The following is a 16,902-nucleotide window of genomic DNA, read 5'->3' on the forward strand; positions in this document are numbered from 1 at the left end:
TGAAGATAATCAACTTAGGTGCGCCGTATATATTTATTACTATTACCTGTCTGGAAGCTGCGTTAGCAAAGGGAAAGTTACTGAAGTCGTATAGAGTACTCAGTGCGCTGGCAAAGACAACCCGTGGATTGATGTGAAGGCGATTCGGGAACAGAAGCAACGATGACAGGTGGATAAAAGTGAAGACGACCCTTGGATAAAAGTGCAGACCACCCTTGGATACAAGTGCAGACCACCCGTGGGTAAAAGTGCAGACCACCATTGGATAAAGGTGTAGTCCACCTGTGGATAAAGGTGAAGACGATCCTCAGATAGAAGTTACAACGACCCGTTGATAAAACTGAAGACGACCAGCGGATTGAAGTGAAGACGACCCGTCGCTTAAAGGAAGGGTGACCCGAGGATAAAAGTATGAAGACGACCCGTGGGTAAATATGAAGACCACCCGTGGATAAATGTGAAAACGACCCTTGAAAAAGAAGCAGACGACCCTAGAAGAGTGCAGACATGTGGGTAGATTGTGCACACAACATACCATGACCAACGATGATTGTGGGTAAACGTGCCTTCTCCGGAAATATAAGCGCTTTGTTATAAAGAACACGGACACATTGTAGTTATTAATTCCGTGCATACTGTATGTATATCTGCACTGTGGAGTATTGTAAGCCCGCGGGATTCCCACTAGGCGGTAACTGCTGCCTGGGGAAGTAACACCACGGAGATGAGCTGAACTCAAACAATAGATGTCATTATGGTGGTGGTCTTGGAAACCTTTCTAATCAGAGTTTGTGTATCTTTGTATCAAACTGATTCTGCTTTCCGGGAAATGACCTAAAAGTGCCTTAGCTTCCGGATTGAAATCTCAGATTGTGCCTTGAAAAATATACATTCGGATACCTGTGTTGGAACTACAGTGATATCTACGAATATACCATAAGTGCCGGATGTAAAGTATCCGAAGACAAATAGTTGAAATCTTAATAAGTCGATCCAAAAAACGCCTTGGGTTTTAAGAAGATTCTGCTCAAGACTACGTCAGGCGTACTTGTAGACCTTGTCGTCTCAAGAGGAATGTATCTTATTTAGCGTCATCTTGTTGCTTCATGATGGCGGTAGAGAAAAACGGGAGGAGGGACAGTCTGAGACGGGTGACCGGCTGGTCAGCCTCCATTGTCTTCATGGCCATGGAGGTGAATATCATGCTGGACCTGGCGGAGATGCTGTCACTCCGGGACTCCCTGAACAAACCGAAGAAGGTAAGGACAGCTGGCCCTTGCCTGCTGGAGAATACCACATTTAATTCTTCTAGTTATTCGTTAATTAGCTTGGTTATGTAGGAATGAATTTCAGAGGTTCTTAAGATACTACAATATCTTAACTCACGCGCCATGAAACTAAATCAATTATATTTTGTAAATCAAGTAGAAAACAACTTTCATGCAACCTGGAATTAAAACAGACTTGATATGATATACGAGGTCAAGTAGTCTGTCTCACAGTCCCTGAACCACATTATTTTCCCTGCTGCCAAACCCTCTGCAATGCTAAAGCCCTAAATGAAGCAAGTCTAGATTTCCTCAGGTTCTGAACCTCTGGTCTCCCTGGGGCTTCTTTTCAATTTATATGGGTTTGTTTGTTACTATCAAAATTATATATAATATATTCAGAGACTAAGCGTTAGTCTAGAGGTCAAGGTGACAGAAGGTGAAGGTCACAGAGTGAGGGGACTGTCAAAGGTATCTATCTTTATACTGTTTGTATGTACCAAGTGTAGTGGCAGCCTGACAAAACCAGCAACAACTGTATGTTATTGGAAGAAATTATGTTTATATATTTATTGCCAAAACGTTTGGTGAGGTGCAAAACACTGCTATTTGAAACACAGAGATGACTTGGCTGTGTACATGTCTGAAACAGGATTGACTGTTTGAACTGAGCTCCTAAATTGGAATAGAAATAGATCGAAATATTTATTAAACGATGATACAAGAAAACCTTGGTATGTCCATTTTTATGTCTGTGACGTGAATCTGAGATGTAGAAGAGCGCTATGATTCGACAGCAATACATAAGTAGTGTATTGTGTGGGGGCGATCCGTGTCACACAGATATGTATGGAAAACTGATCTCAAACAGATGAGAGCAACCCCAGCAGGATACATACCCAGGACCAGTTCACCGCCATAGCCTCGCTTTCGAATGCCACTGAAACGCTAAAAATAGCTGTCCAATGAAATGGCTCACACGAGCGAGAGACATTCCGCGCTGTTGAGAGACAGATGATGGAATCACCTCTACAATGACGTTACAGAGGGATCAGGGTATTTATGACGCTCCAACAGAGACATAATGCACTGGAGCAATGTGGATGATGTCTAGCCATGTAGAAGCTTTTTCCTAGTGTCCTTAAAGTTTCTTCAAATGGTGGAAAACCCGAAAACTCGTTTGCTATAACCACGCCCAGGACATAATTTAACCAGATAGTGTTGCACCATTTAAAAACTTTGTGTAATATTGACACTTTACTGACAATAGGTCACGGTGGTATGATACTGCTATTCCATGACGTGAATATGATATCATACTCACATACCATGTTAAGTATAAATGTAACCCACTGGTATCTACTCAGCATCCGGAGCAGATGATGGAGAGTGTTCAATCTGATGTTGGACGTCAGTTGTCTGCATGCCGCATGTGATCGTTCTCTCGCCCCTGTCATCGAATTGAGTTATACCGCAACTGCTTTATTGTTTTACAATAATCTCGATGTTTTGTGTTCTTTCTGGCATTTCTTGTACTCTTGTCTTAAACATTCCTTCTCGGTTGTGGTTGAACATGTAACACCGAAGTACTCATCCCCATTAACAAAACCACTAAACCATTAAGTGTGGTGAAAAACATGGAACGATACAACTATCTTTGTACTTTTACAAGACCACCAAGCCCTGAACGCTAATTCTGTGATCATGTGGTCGCTCCCAGGTAAACCCTCACTTACTACCCTCGGCCGTCCCACTGAGACACACGTGTTGGTGCCCCATCTCGTTTACACCTGCACCCGCGTCACATACACCCATTGGCCCACGTATCTTAATTCAACGATATGGCTAGAACACAGAGATCTCATGCACGTTTAGAATGGTTGAGGTTCGGCTGTTTTTATTTGTTAATCAGGGCTATCTTTGGTGGCATCGTTGTCGAAGTCTATGACGTCATTGAAATTGTTATCGTTCTGTTTGTTGGAACAAAAAGAATACGGACTGGCTGAGGCATTTCTAACTGAATTTATTATAGTGATTGTATCTCATTTTAAGTCAGATTTTATTATATGTCTAATATATGTAAGAGATTATTTCAATATTTCATTTTGAAATGTTAACTTTGTTGACGACGCAACAGGAATTCGTTTTGAAACGACGCCAGAAGATATTGGCTCGTTGCGATTCCAAATATGTTCAACAGCTATATGCAGTACCTTGAAATTGAAACCCCGTTAATCTGGAAACTCCGTTTTCTGGACAATTACTGTTAGGAGCATCTACAATTGTAAAAAGCGTTGTTTTTATCCAGCGATTTCACTGATGGTGGTTCTCTCAGGATAAACGAGTTTTAACTGTTCTGTGATTGTGGAAGGTTTGATTGTTGTTCAGTACTGCAATATTCCAGCTATATGGCGGCGGTCTGTAAATAATCGAGTCTGGACCAGATAATCCAGTGATCAACAACATGAACATCGATCTAACCAATTGGGATACATGTGTCAATCAAAACTGTGAAAGGACTGTGGGTGGTTGAATGTTTGAAACGTGGTTGTGAGCATGTTCGATGTCAGCTTGGATTTAATTCTTCTCATTAGTGCCATTGTTCTAGGTTAATTTCAGCGCTCAAATCCGAGTTTAGTATGTGATATACAGACACTCTTTTAGCTACGTTCTGTTCATGGTATATATAAACGTGACAGTTACTTGTCCGAAATATCCACATTGTCGTCCAGGCGTTGTCGAACTTTGGCCCACCAAACTGTTGCTTTATATGGTTTCTTGATGGGTTAGGGCTAGATTTGGTCACAGGAACCTATCTTTGCCATGCAAATCGATTGGATGAATAGGTTTGTCAGACTCGGGGATTTTAATTGACGTCATCGTGAGACGTTGCTCATGATATTAATCACTAGTTTTCTCTGATCCAATACAGGTCGATTCGATACAGGCCACCGTGTTATTGCTGATGGCGACAGTAAACAACAAACGAACACGTGGTTGTATATGTTTGCAGATCCCTGTCATGGTCAGTTTACATTAACGTTTTAAAGTGAGTGAGTGAGTTTAGTTTTACGCCGCTTATAGCAATATTCCAGCAATATCACGGCGGGGGACACCAGAAATGGGCTTCACACATGGTACCCATGTGAGGAATCGAATCCCGGCCTCCAGCGTGACGAGAGAACGCTTTACCCACTAGGCTACCCCACCGCCCCTAACGTTTTAAAGGAAGCAGCACATCCATGTGGGACTGACATGATGCTATCTGTAACTGTTTCTGTTTTAACCTTTGAGTTCAGTACTCGTTTCTGAACTGAAGACCAAGAATGGAATAACTCATCTACGAAAAACCACAATCCGCAATGGCATGCTTTCCACTTTGTTGACTTGATGGAAGAGAATAACTAAACTGCATATCGGAATGTAGACAACTTGAATTACTCGTGTACATTACCTTAACAAAATAATCTAATTAACACTTCTTTAAACGCGTTGGACGATGAATGCATTTCTACACAAAGGAAACATCAGCTGTTTTACATTACGATTAAAGCGCAATCTTCATTCTTTACAATCTCAGCAACATTAACGTGCTTAAGATTACTAGAAAACACAAACAGTGTGGAAAATAATCCCCCAGAGCATGAAATGTTTATGTGATGATTACATAATATTAGTGGTATCGTGTCATGTCTACTCACCACTGCAAGATAGATGGAATAGATCACATTGGGTACAGTGTTTACTCGCCCTGTAAGCTTAGTTAGCTTAGTGCATATGCCCTGGTAAACAATAGAAACTGTTGGAATAATTTGGGCAACAGAAGAAGACAGACAGACGAGGCTGGATCGAATCAAAGAAAAGTTGCAAAAAACATATTTGTATAAGATACCTTCGACCTGTTATCAAAGCGGATGGGGAAATATATAGTAACAAATCGTTTTGGGAGGTACTTGAGACCTGTTATCATGCCAGGTGGGAACATGTAAAAAGGCAATGTTTGTTTTAGAGATGCAGATTGGAACCTTCCATGTTAGTGGCCTAATAACACAGCGGGTCCCTTCCTAGCATACACATTTGATGTGAACATAATCAACATGTTCATGGTATTTGCTTTCCTTCTGGATGTGTGGGCGTTTGAAACATACAAACTGACGGGCAGAAGAAAGCGTTCCCTCATCTTTTGATGGTGGCTTAAAATGGACCAACAAGAAATGGTTATTCGATAGTGATGTATTTGACAAGGGTATCCTATCGGTGGGAATTTCACAACAGGTGTCTTGCACATGACGTCTTAAGAATCATGGGGGCACAAACTCAACCTTATTTTCAGGTGTAGGCTCGACAGTTCTCACTTATTCAACATAGATTACTATCAACTTTTAAACAACACTCAACTAAAGGGGTGAAGTTTCAAGACAGATGAAAAGCTGATCCGTTTTCACCTCTCATGATAATGACAAGAGTTTTCTCTTCAACAACTCACGAGACAACTTATGTGACGACCTTGTTGGTTTTCCATTTTCCAAAGTTCCAGTGCTGTGACAATACTGTCAGTTGCCACATACAACACAAAACTCATCAGTTGTTCCTTGAAATTTTCATAACCGTTTCCATTTTTCCTTCATCCCTTCAGGACAATCGACCGTAATAAACATTCCGGAAGTTCCTGACAACCTTTCTGTGAGCCTACAACTCTTTCTGATGTTCCTGACAACCTATCTGTGAGCCTACAACTCTTCCAGATGTCCCTGACAACCTTTATGCAAGACGATAACCGCTCCAGATGTTCCGGACAGCCTTTCTGTAAGGCGATAACCGCTCCAGATGTTCCTGACAACCTTCCTGAGCCGATAACCGCTCCAAATGTTCCTGACAACCTTTCTGAGTCGATAATCGCTCCAAATGTTCCTGACAACCTGTCTGTGAGCCTACAACTCTTCCAGATGTCCCTGACAACCTTTATGTAAGACGATAACCGCTCCAAAAGTTCCTGACAACCTTTCTGTAAGGCGATAACCCCTCCAGATGTTCGGACAGCCTTTCTGTAAGGCGATAACCGCTCCAGATGTCCCTGACAACCTTTCTGTAAGACGATAATCGCTCCAGATGTTCCGGACAGCCTTTCTGTAAGGCGATAACCGCTCCAGATGTTCTTGACAACCTTTCTGTAAGACGATAATCGCTACAGATGTTCCGGACAGCCTTTCTGTAAGGCGATAACCGCTCCAGATGTTCTTGACAACCTTCCTAAGCCGATAACCGCTCCAAATGTTCCTGACAGCCTTTCTGAGTCGATAATCGCTCCAAATGTTTCTGACAACCTGTCTGTGAGCAGACAACCCTTCCAGATGTTCATTTAACATTTCTTTGAGCCAAGAACCACGCCAGATATTTATACAACCATTCTTGGAGGCGACAATCCTACCATGTGTTCAGTACAACCTTTCTGGCAACCAACAGGTGTTCGTTTTTTCCTTACTGGGATCCAACAACGCTACCAGATTTTGCACACGTACGTTAAAGCCCTTATCAGTTTTCCCCAGCTTGCCCCTAAGTCTTTCAGGGCAACTAGATATTTGGGGTCACTGGGTCAGTCAATCAGCATTTCTGACGGTGCATGACGTTACTGTGTTACTGTGTTTTTTTCGTGTCATACAGATGCTGACAGATCCGATGCAGCAAGATGCGGAACCGCTGGTGTATCTATGTTGTCTGCTCCACCAACAAACGTCATCTCAGCACAAGAGATAAGGGTCGTAGTTGGTGTAGTTTTTCAAGGGCGTTCTCCCCTTTTCATCAAAAGCATATTGTAGCATTACAAGCATTTAGTATCCTACTGAGTTAAGGTTTATGATCTGCAAATGATAAGCTGAACTTTATAGCAGATTCAAACAGTACCTCTCTCCCACGTACTACGTCTCTATGTGAGTGTGTCTGTCTGCCCCCCCTCTCTCTCTCTCTCTCTCTCTCTGGTGGCTGCTCTCTGTGTTTCTGTCTCTCTCCTTGTCCTTCTGTCTCTCTCCTTGTCCATCTGTCTGCCTCTCTCTCTCTCCTTGTACGTCTGTCTGTCTGTCTCTCTCTCCTTGTCTGTCTGTCTCTCTCTCCCTGTCCATCTATCTGTCTCTCTCTCCTTGTCTGTCTGTCTGTCTGTCTCTCTCTCTCTCTCTCTCCCTCCCTCCCTCGCTGTGTGTTAACTAGTTTCAGTCGATCGGAATGATGATTATGATATAAATGATATCTAATAACGATTCGTCACTTTATTATATATGTATGTCTACGCGTTATGAATATATGTGTTTTGTTTGCTTTGGTTGGTTAACCCCCGAGCTTGGTCAATGATGCGGTCATATCATAATCAGGACAACAGTGGATTCGAACCCATCACATGCTGACATTTGATGTTGTAGGAATAATACTTTATATCACTCACCCACGACAGAACAGACCGCCAACGGTACAACGTGACGGGATAACGTACACGCCATCTAACTGTTTACAGAGTGCCGCCCCTATATCCTAGACAAGCCAACAGTCCCCCAAATGGAGCCATATATAAGTTTAAGAAAATTTCACAATTTCACCTGTCTCGTAATTGAGAATCTGGGCGATTGCCTTATTAAACAGAACCTCTCCTATCTGTTATAGAGACTGACTCTATCTGCTCCACCAAGACAGTCCACAAATTCACCGTCTCCCAAAGAAAACGCCAGTCCATGAACGAGTGGCCTGTCTGCAGGAGAGACGGTTGTCATCAGTCAAGTTTCTTTCATTTTGCAATAAGCCCCACACACTTATTTATGGAGGAGAGACTTATTAGAACGTGAAACATATGTGACAGACGGTTGCACATAATCGTAACATCTTAGATCCGATTTCTGTGTTTTCTTATATGAGTTTCCTTTGCGTGGTGGCAGTTGTTAATGCCAGAATTATTTTATTAAAGTCTGACAGATTTGGCGGTACCATTAAGGACTGGGAGATTAGATAACGAGCATATTGCTCCAAATGTACATCAATAATGCTCTCTCATAGTGATGACATGATTTGCTGAACCAATTTGTCAGGACAGATGCACTAGGAAACTTCAACAGAAACGATGTAATATATGATATGTATCTTTTATAATGTCTGTTTGCAAAAACTTCTTATACAAAATGTAATAGTTTACAATGCTTATATACGAGAAATAGAAAGAATTAGGAGAGAAAGAACGAGAAACTAGAAATAGAAGCAGGGGAAACAATGGTACTATCTCTGGCATTGTACTTTAAAGATTTTTTTCACGTAGTTTTGAAGAATATCTCTGTTTTAACTGTGAAACGTCAGAAGAAATTCTTCATTATCTGTATGACTTATGGAGGTTTTACTACGATTTGAACAGGAGCTTTTAGTTGTATCACAACCTACCAGCTTAAGGTCTGAGGAAAACCTAAATGATACAGGCATTAGATGTATAAGTGAAACCCGCTGCCATGGTTACGGTACTGACAAATAATATTTAGGGCGAACGTTGGATTCGAACCGGCGATTATAGAATTGGTGGTGTGTGGTCTTGTGAACAGAGCCCAGATTACATGTCAGTTACAATAAGCAACGTTTGTCACGGGGAGTCCTTGGAGTGTCCAGGACTTCAGTCCTGACCCACAACCAAGAACACATGACACATGTCGTCTCACCCTAAGCAAGTAAATGGGTACCTGGTGGGATAAGTCATTTGGCTGTTAACCTTTAAACGTATTACAGGCATCTTGAGTTAACCAGGGAAATAGTGTCTTGACGCTTGGAGCATGCACAAGTGCGTGGATGCAGCTCTATAAATAATAATAATAATAATATATATCTGTATTTATACCTCGCTGGATTCCATACAAAAGTGTATGCTCAAAGCGCTACATATATATAAAGGTGATTTGACATAAAGCATTTGTACATAAAATGGTTGAAACTTTTGAGGATATATTTGTTAATCACTGTAGTATTTTCTGAAGAGGAATGTGTTTGAGGCACATTTGAAGGAATCAAGGGATATTGTTAGTTTGAGTTCGAGTGGCAGCTGGTTCCATAGTGTTGGAGCTCCATAACTAAAAGAGCGGAAACCAAAGGCTTTTAGTTTACGTCTTGGGATGAGCAATAGATGTTGATCAGCTGATCGTAAGGCTCTCGATGGAACATGTTTGGTCACCAACTCATTGAGGTAGCAAGGAGCAGTTTCATGATAGCACTGGTGGGCTGGACTCCACTCAAATGTCCATTATAATGTCCATTATTCTGCCTCACCTGTCTGATGCAGCTTTGCACCGCGAACACCAGTGTGTCGAAGACTGGAACACCGATGCTTCCGACTCTTATAGCGGTTCATTGCAGGAATTAAATGTTTTAATAAGAAGCAGGTGTAAAACGGTCACAGTTTAAACTATGGCAATTCAGTAGGCACAAAGTGCTCTTTGAGTTCTGCTTCCTGGTGCATGGACGTTGTGCCATTACTTCACAAAAGACGTTCCTTAACCAGCACCTGACGCTATCTCCGTGACGTCATTGACAATATTAAACAATGCATTCTGGGTCATAGCGCCTTCCGGTAACAACAATGTCAAACGTCAAGGGACTAAATACAAATAACCTTTGCCTCACAGGAACTTTAGAAATGCTAACTTTTGGATATAAAATCTCTCGGCTGTATAAATAGGTCATTAATTGCCATACAACAGCAAAGGATCGATAATGTAGCTTGACAACACCCTAACATGTTCTCATTAGACGTATTTTACCACTTCAATCGATCTCATTTATTTATTGGTTCATACCAGTCTTGAGCTACTTGAAGAATATGAAAACATGTATTTGTGTAAGGACAAAATCTAAAACTGATTACTTGTCAAAACCATTTCCTTAATGAAACACGGAGAAAGTAGTTTCTTGGGCAAAGTACCTGTCCGAACATTTTTTTTCATTCTCGAATTCCTTCGAATTTCAGAGCTTTGGAGATGTTTAGAGATTTAGAGAGAGAGACAGAGAGTGAGACAGATAGATTTATAGACAGAAATTTAGAGAGAGAGAGTGAGACAGATAGATTTATAGACAGAAATTTAGAGAGAGAGTGAGACAGATAGATTTATAGACAGACATTTAGAGAGAGAGAGGGGGGTAGGGGCGGGAGAGAGAGGGAGGGAGGAGAATCAATCGACATTCGAATGGGCAGCGTTCTTGCATGAGAATACGGTTGAATAGTCCCGTACACAACACATTGCAAATGCTGGAGGCATCCAAAATAATCTCTCTCGTTGCTCAAATGAAATCTAGCATACAGGAGAGTTTACAAACACGCTCACATACAAACAAACAGGAAACACGACACTCTTGATCGTATGATGTTCTAAAACGGTAGCTGTATAAATAACAGGTCCTACGATAAAAGCTGAGCAAACGCCTCATATCTGAACATTGGGAATGATGTAGCCTGTCAGTGCGCCCGGCGAACAGTTGCAGTCACTGGTTGGCGTTTACCATGTGGCAGTAGGGGTTCAGTGTTGTAACATACGGTTCAACAATATACCCCAAACGAGGGTTGATTGAAGGACTGGTGTAACGGTGACAGATGATGTTGTTGACATTGTTTGATGCCATCACCTGATGATGAGGCAAGAGGTAGACCTGTGTTTGTATCAAGTAAACATCAATAATACTTAGTTGTTGTAGTCATAGAGGTATATGCTCAGTAACTTTGACACAGAAACTTTGATGACACCTTGGCACCGGAGAAAGGATCTGTTCGTTGGGTTAAAATATTCTGACACCAGATCAAAAGCGTACAAAGCACATATATAAATCATTGTACTCTGTTTGAAGCTGACCCATGAAAGGTTTTTGCTACCATTTAGAACTATGAAACCAGGCTTCGCCAGTTCAAACAACAATTCAGTGGCCGCTACTACTAAGGAAGGTGAGAAAAGGTGTGCCCTTCCACCAGCTGGACAATGCGTCCGTCAAGTCGTTTTGAGAGTGTATCAGTCTCACTGCTTGGTGAATCCTTGTCATCAGGTATCTAGCTTCATCAGTATTTATCCTGAGACCAGTATGCATTTTGTTTAAACATGTCAATACATCAAGCATGTTTCTTTCAGAAACATCAGCTTTGGATAAATATCAAGAACATCATCAGTGTACAGTTATCAGTGTCACCAATTATGAACTAGTATCAATAACATCGACAATGAACTAATATCAATAACATCAACCATGAACTATAAGCAATAGGGCGGTGGGGTAGCCTAGTGGTTAAACCGTTCGCTGGTCACGCCGAACATGGGTACAATGTGTGAAGCCAATTTCTTGTGTCCCCCGCCGTGATATAGCTGGAATATTGTTAAAAGCGGCGTAAAACTGAACTCAGTCACTCACTCACTGACTATAAGCAATAACATCAGCTATGAACTATAAATAATAACATCAACTATAAACTAATATCAATAACATCAACCATGAACTATAAGCAATAACATCAATCCCATACTATCGTCAATGCTATAAATCTTGTACTGTAAACAGTATCGTCGACCCTTAGTTTTGTGTCTTGTTGATAGAGCGAGTGGTTGAACCAGTGGGGTAACTATCTTGTTGCAAGGACATATATATTTTCTGATATTTAATTTTTCCGTCATGCCGAGCAATATACCAATGCCCACAAATCATGGTTTCTCGTGTGCTTGGATTCATTAAATCATGTACATTTCATTCAAATTTTACGGAAAGACACCGTAATGGAAAGAAATTAAGGTTCACTGACAAGCTCTGGTTAAGATATTACAGCAACTTTCTGATAGACATTTTGGAGTATTTCCACGATGTTGTTACTTTACGTGCAGATTTCAATCCCTATGATTGTGGCGGGTGCTACCAGGTAGAACAGCACATGGTGTCATCGCTGATTTGATTGTGATCCATTCACATTATGTCGTATCGGCCATCTTGTATGCTGTAAACAAATACCCCACTGGATAACGTGTAGCATTATCTAGCTGATCTATGTTAGACCCCAGGGAATCGTCAGATATTAAACAATTAAATTTAAATATACACGTGTATGTATATTTGCGCATGTGCAAATGTACAGACGCGAGTAAATAACGTGCATGTGAACTGGGCTTGATTGTTATCGGGCGTTCAAGTATTAAAGCTTGCAATGACATCCCTCTTTCATTGTCAGTAGTGTTTAGCAGTGCACAAGGATGGTATATTTCCACTACGAGAGTAAAGTCCGACTGATTGTATGGTGAATCATTGCAGAAAGAGTGAGCGAAGAGCCTACATTTCCAGTATGCGTGTACATTCGGTGTACGTCAATCATTGTAACAAACGTGCATCTTTGCATTGCGGGTGCCTTTGCGCTGAGAAGGTATCTTTGTACTTTGACCGTATATATCTACTAAGAGCGTACTTTCGTTGTACGTCAATCATTGCGAACGTGCATGTTTGCACTGTGAATGTGTATTTGTACTGTGGTGGTTCCTTCGTACGAAAACTGTGTATTTCTTCTAGTATATAGTGGTATGGTCTGTCATACAGGCCTTGAAACAAATACATCCAAGAAATAGTCGTCTAAACGTCGTAGTAAGGTTAATAATTCTAGCAAACTTGCATCTAAGTACACCAAGTGTGTTTTGTATTAGAAACGAATCTTTGTACTTAGGGCATTGTATCCTGTTTGGTACTACGGTACGATCCACGTGTATCAAATACCACAGGAATGCGTCGACGATGTTACAGTGAGACCGTAACGTGTATGTAGCCAGCTAATGCCTTTAACAGCTACAGAGATGCGTTGAAGCATTTTCCTCCCACGCATACCTCCGAGTTACAGCAAGCAGCCCCGCAACACACTAGATTTAACAGGTGCTGACCTTCATCGTATAAAACGTTCGTTTACGTTCCCTCGTGTTCGCTGTGAAGTGATCGTCGTTTTTCACTTGATTTATTTAGTGGGGCGGCGTGGTTTTAACGACAGGCGTTGCGCAGAGTTACAGAGTTGTTACGCTTCAAGATGTTTCAAGGCAGGCTTTTTGTACGCAGTTTGATAAACACATACGTTGTTGCTAAAGTTAATATAGCAATTGTCAAAACTCCAAATTCGACATCGCATTAGTCAATACAAGTGAAGGGTGTACGAACATACAGCTGATTTTATTTGCATTACGCACGCACGCACGCATGCATGTATGCATACATTTTTATATGTTTTTGTTTTGGTTTGAGGGCGGTGGGGTAACCTAGTGGTTAATGCGTTCGCTTGTCACATTGAAGTCCCGAGTTCGATTCCCCACATGGGTACAATGTGTGAAGACCCCTACCTTGATATTGCTGGAATATTGCTAAAAGTGGCGTAAAATTTAACTCACTCACTCAGTCAGTTTTGGTTTAACGCCACAGTTGTCGGCGGTCTGTACATAATCGAATCTGGACCAGACAATCCAGTGCTTGACACCATGAGTATCGATCTACACAGCTGGGATACGATGACAATGATCTACTATTTCTGACCACCCAATCGACTCCGTTGCCTTTCACGGCAAGCTTCGGTTGCTGAAGACCAGGTCATGGGTCAAATATATCGCTGAGATATGTATTTTCATAAATATGACATGTTTTTACAATTAAGATATGTATTACATAGTTTACAGTGGTCATTAGTGGGAAATACAACCACGGAACTGAAACTGTGTACAACAATCGGTTGTACAACAATCGGTCACTTTAAGATCATTCTACTCCTAATCCCACCTCTACAGCTATAGTCTGTTTGCAGTGAAACACGTACCGATGAATATCACTTTAAACAAAAAAGTAAATCAAATAAAGTGAAATTAAGATTGCGAATCCTCATAATTTGACCTTGCCAACTGAACATTTAAATCTCAGAATTTTATTCAACTTAGGATAAAAGTTGTTTAACAAACGATCATAGTTTCAAATTGCTCTTATTGGTTTGTATTACAAGGGGGTATGCACATTAAATGAAACACCGAGAACATGTAGGGTTGGTCTAAGTTAACGCTCATCACGAACCGCACGTGCATTTGTTTTACTATTCCAACTACTGCGCTTACCCCCTTGTAATACAAACCAATAATGGCGACTTGAAACTATGATCGTTTGTTAAGCAACTTTTATCCTAAATTATATATACTTCTGAGATTTAAATGTTCAATTGGCAAGGTCAAATTATGAGGATTCGCAATCTTAATTTCACGTTATTTGATTTACGTTTTTGTTTAAAGTGAAATTCATCGGTACGTTTTCACTGCAAACAGACTATAGGCTGCACCTTTGTGCCTAAATTTATCACACAGGTATTTGTCAGCTCGAGGTATAGCACGTTTACTTCACATCATATGAAAATATAATTAAATCAAAACGTCTGAGGCCAATTTGAGCTAGACCCGCGTTGTCCTCTGCTTCGTATCCAGAACGATATACCCCTATTTAAAACTGGCTGACATAAACGATTACCAATAAGACTCATCAATTCTAAAATGACGTTAAGGCACACCTGCCAGATAACATCTGTTTAACACGTTATGATAAGGATTATGCAATTTTACCATCTGAAAACATGAAACCTTAAAGTCTCATTACATTTTGTGGATTGACCTTGATGAGGAGCATACCTCTCCTAAAGTGACTATTTATCGGTTCCCACAGACACACGATATACAGTTGAAGGACAGAGAACGATAGAGGCCTGTATGACCCACAGGATCTGCATAAGTGAAGACATTAGCAAAACCTGTAGAATGGTATATGTGTATTGGAACATGAGCAACTTCTCAAGCTAGGAGATTGAGATGAAGAAAATTAAAACAACAAAGAGCTTTCCTTGTCTTGCCTATTGTCCGTCTATTCACGTCTATTCACTGTACTAAAGATAACATTTTTATGGATAACAATTACACTGCAATAGCGATGTTTCAGTTACAAAATATTATACCGTTCTCAACCAAACGCGCTCTTTTAATGGTGTTGTAAACCTTCTCGTGTGTGTAAAAGGCGACCGTGTATTTAACAATACTACTGCTTTTTCACGCCGGGAATTACTTTAAAGATCGTAAACGTTTATTGTCAAGGACTTTGAACTTTTCAGTTTTGTCTTCAAATTCAATTACGAGGTGTTTAACATGTGAAACACTTTTCTTGTAATTGTATTTAACGCGCTCTTTTAATGATGTTGTAAACCTTCTCGTGTTGTCATCTTGTATGCGGTGCGAAAGCCTGTATGACAATAATATTGGTTTAACAGATTTAACAGATAAAAGTAACTATACACCACATAGATAATACAAAGGTACCTATAGTAAAGCGTAATTGTAAAATTTGAATACCACAAACATAAAAACCCATTCCATACAACATTTGTAATGTTTTTGAAAATGTTGTTCACAAGCGTTTATAACAGTTTTGCACCCATATCGCTTCTATCGAGGATGGAATAGTGAGTGAGTGAGTTTAGTTTTACGCCGCACTCAGCAATATTCCAGCTATATGGCGGCAGTCTGTAAATAATCATGTTTGGACCAGACAATCCTGTGATCAACAGCATGAACATCGATCTACGCAATGGGATGCGATGACATGTGTCAACCAAGTCAGCGAGCCTGGGGTCGAATCTCCGCGCCTTGTTCATATATGGTCACTAGCACAACCGTTACAGGCTGTGATTTGCCTGAATAAAACTAAAAGTTGCGTTAAAGTCACTTGTATAAGACAAATGTCTCCACAACGTTTGCAAGACACAGGCGTAAACATGCACCCATTGCATAAGAATGACACGATTGTTTAAACCCCTTGTCCCTTAACAAACATCAATACCTCCATGTTCCCCATCAACATAGCTACAGCAGCAACACAGATTCCCTTGTACTTCGGGTCAACAGGCTATCACAAGCTTCATATTCGAACCATATTTGACGTTATGTTCAGCGGTCAACTGGCTCCACTAATTGGCAAGAAGCTTATTCAAACAGCCGACGGAAATTATCGAATATGGCTGAATCGTGCTCAGCCGTTCGGTACCTGAGCTTCGCACGCCAACAAGCAAATAGAATGGTCTTTAAGAAGCGGAATGCCATTATACCTTCTCTCAATACGTGCACTACACAAGTACTTCTAAAGTGGTGACTAAATTTTGACGCTCTTCTTGGCCAGCATTAAGGATTCTTTGTGCGGAGGCATAGTCAGCAATCTAATCCCTCTCACCGTCAGTTTTCACTCCGCGTTCTCTCTTGAAGCGATTTAAGAGGTAGTTTTAAACACAGAAGAATGATAAGGACATCTTCACATGCAGTCAGGTTGTATGGTTTTGACATTAATATTTTCGAATATTTACTCCCCATCTTTTCGTCCACCTGCGAGAAAAGGCGACTGTGTACTTAACAATACTGCTGCTTTTTCACGCCGGAAATCACTTTAACGATCGTAAACGTTTATTGTCAAGGACTTTGAACTTTTCAGTTTTGTCTTCAAATTCAATTACGAGATGTTTAACATATGAAACACGTTTCTTGTAATTGTTTTTAATCTGTGAATGACATTTGGAAATGAACTCTGTGTCAATGAAAACAATAATGCAATTCAAAACGAA

At 40.8% G+C, this 16,902-nt stretch overlaps 1 protein-coding gene across 1 annotated transcript in view; it reads left to right on the top strand.

Annotated features, from left to right (window-relative positions):
• The first annotated feature begins 358 nt into the window (after positions 1–358).
• The window catches only part of LOC124262729 (sodium-dependent dopamine transporter-like), a 69,496-nt gene continuing 52,952 nt past the window's right edge, over positions 359–16,902 (top strand). Inside the window, exon 1 of the mRNA XM_046697278.1 lies at positions 359–1,259. The gene's annotated coding sequence lies outside the window, so the exon portion shown is untranslated. The remainder of the gene's footprint in view (positions 1,260–16,902) is intronic.

This window comes from Haliotis rubra, unplaced genomic scaffold (genome assembly GCF_003918875.1).
Source record: "Haliotis rubra isolate DU_JTF1 unplaced genomic scaffold, ASM391887v1 Scf12, whole genome shotgun sequence".
Classification (NCBI taxonomy): Eukaryota; Metazoa; Mollusca; class Gastropoda; order Lepetellida; family Haliotidae; genus Haliotis; species Haliotis rubra.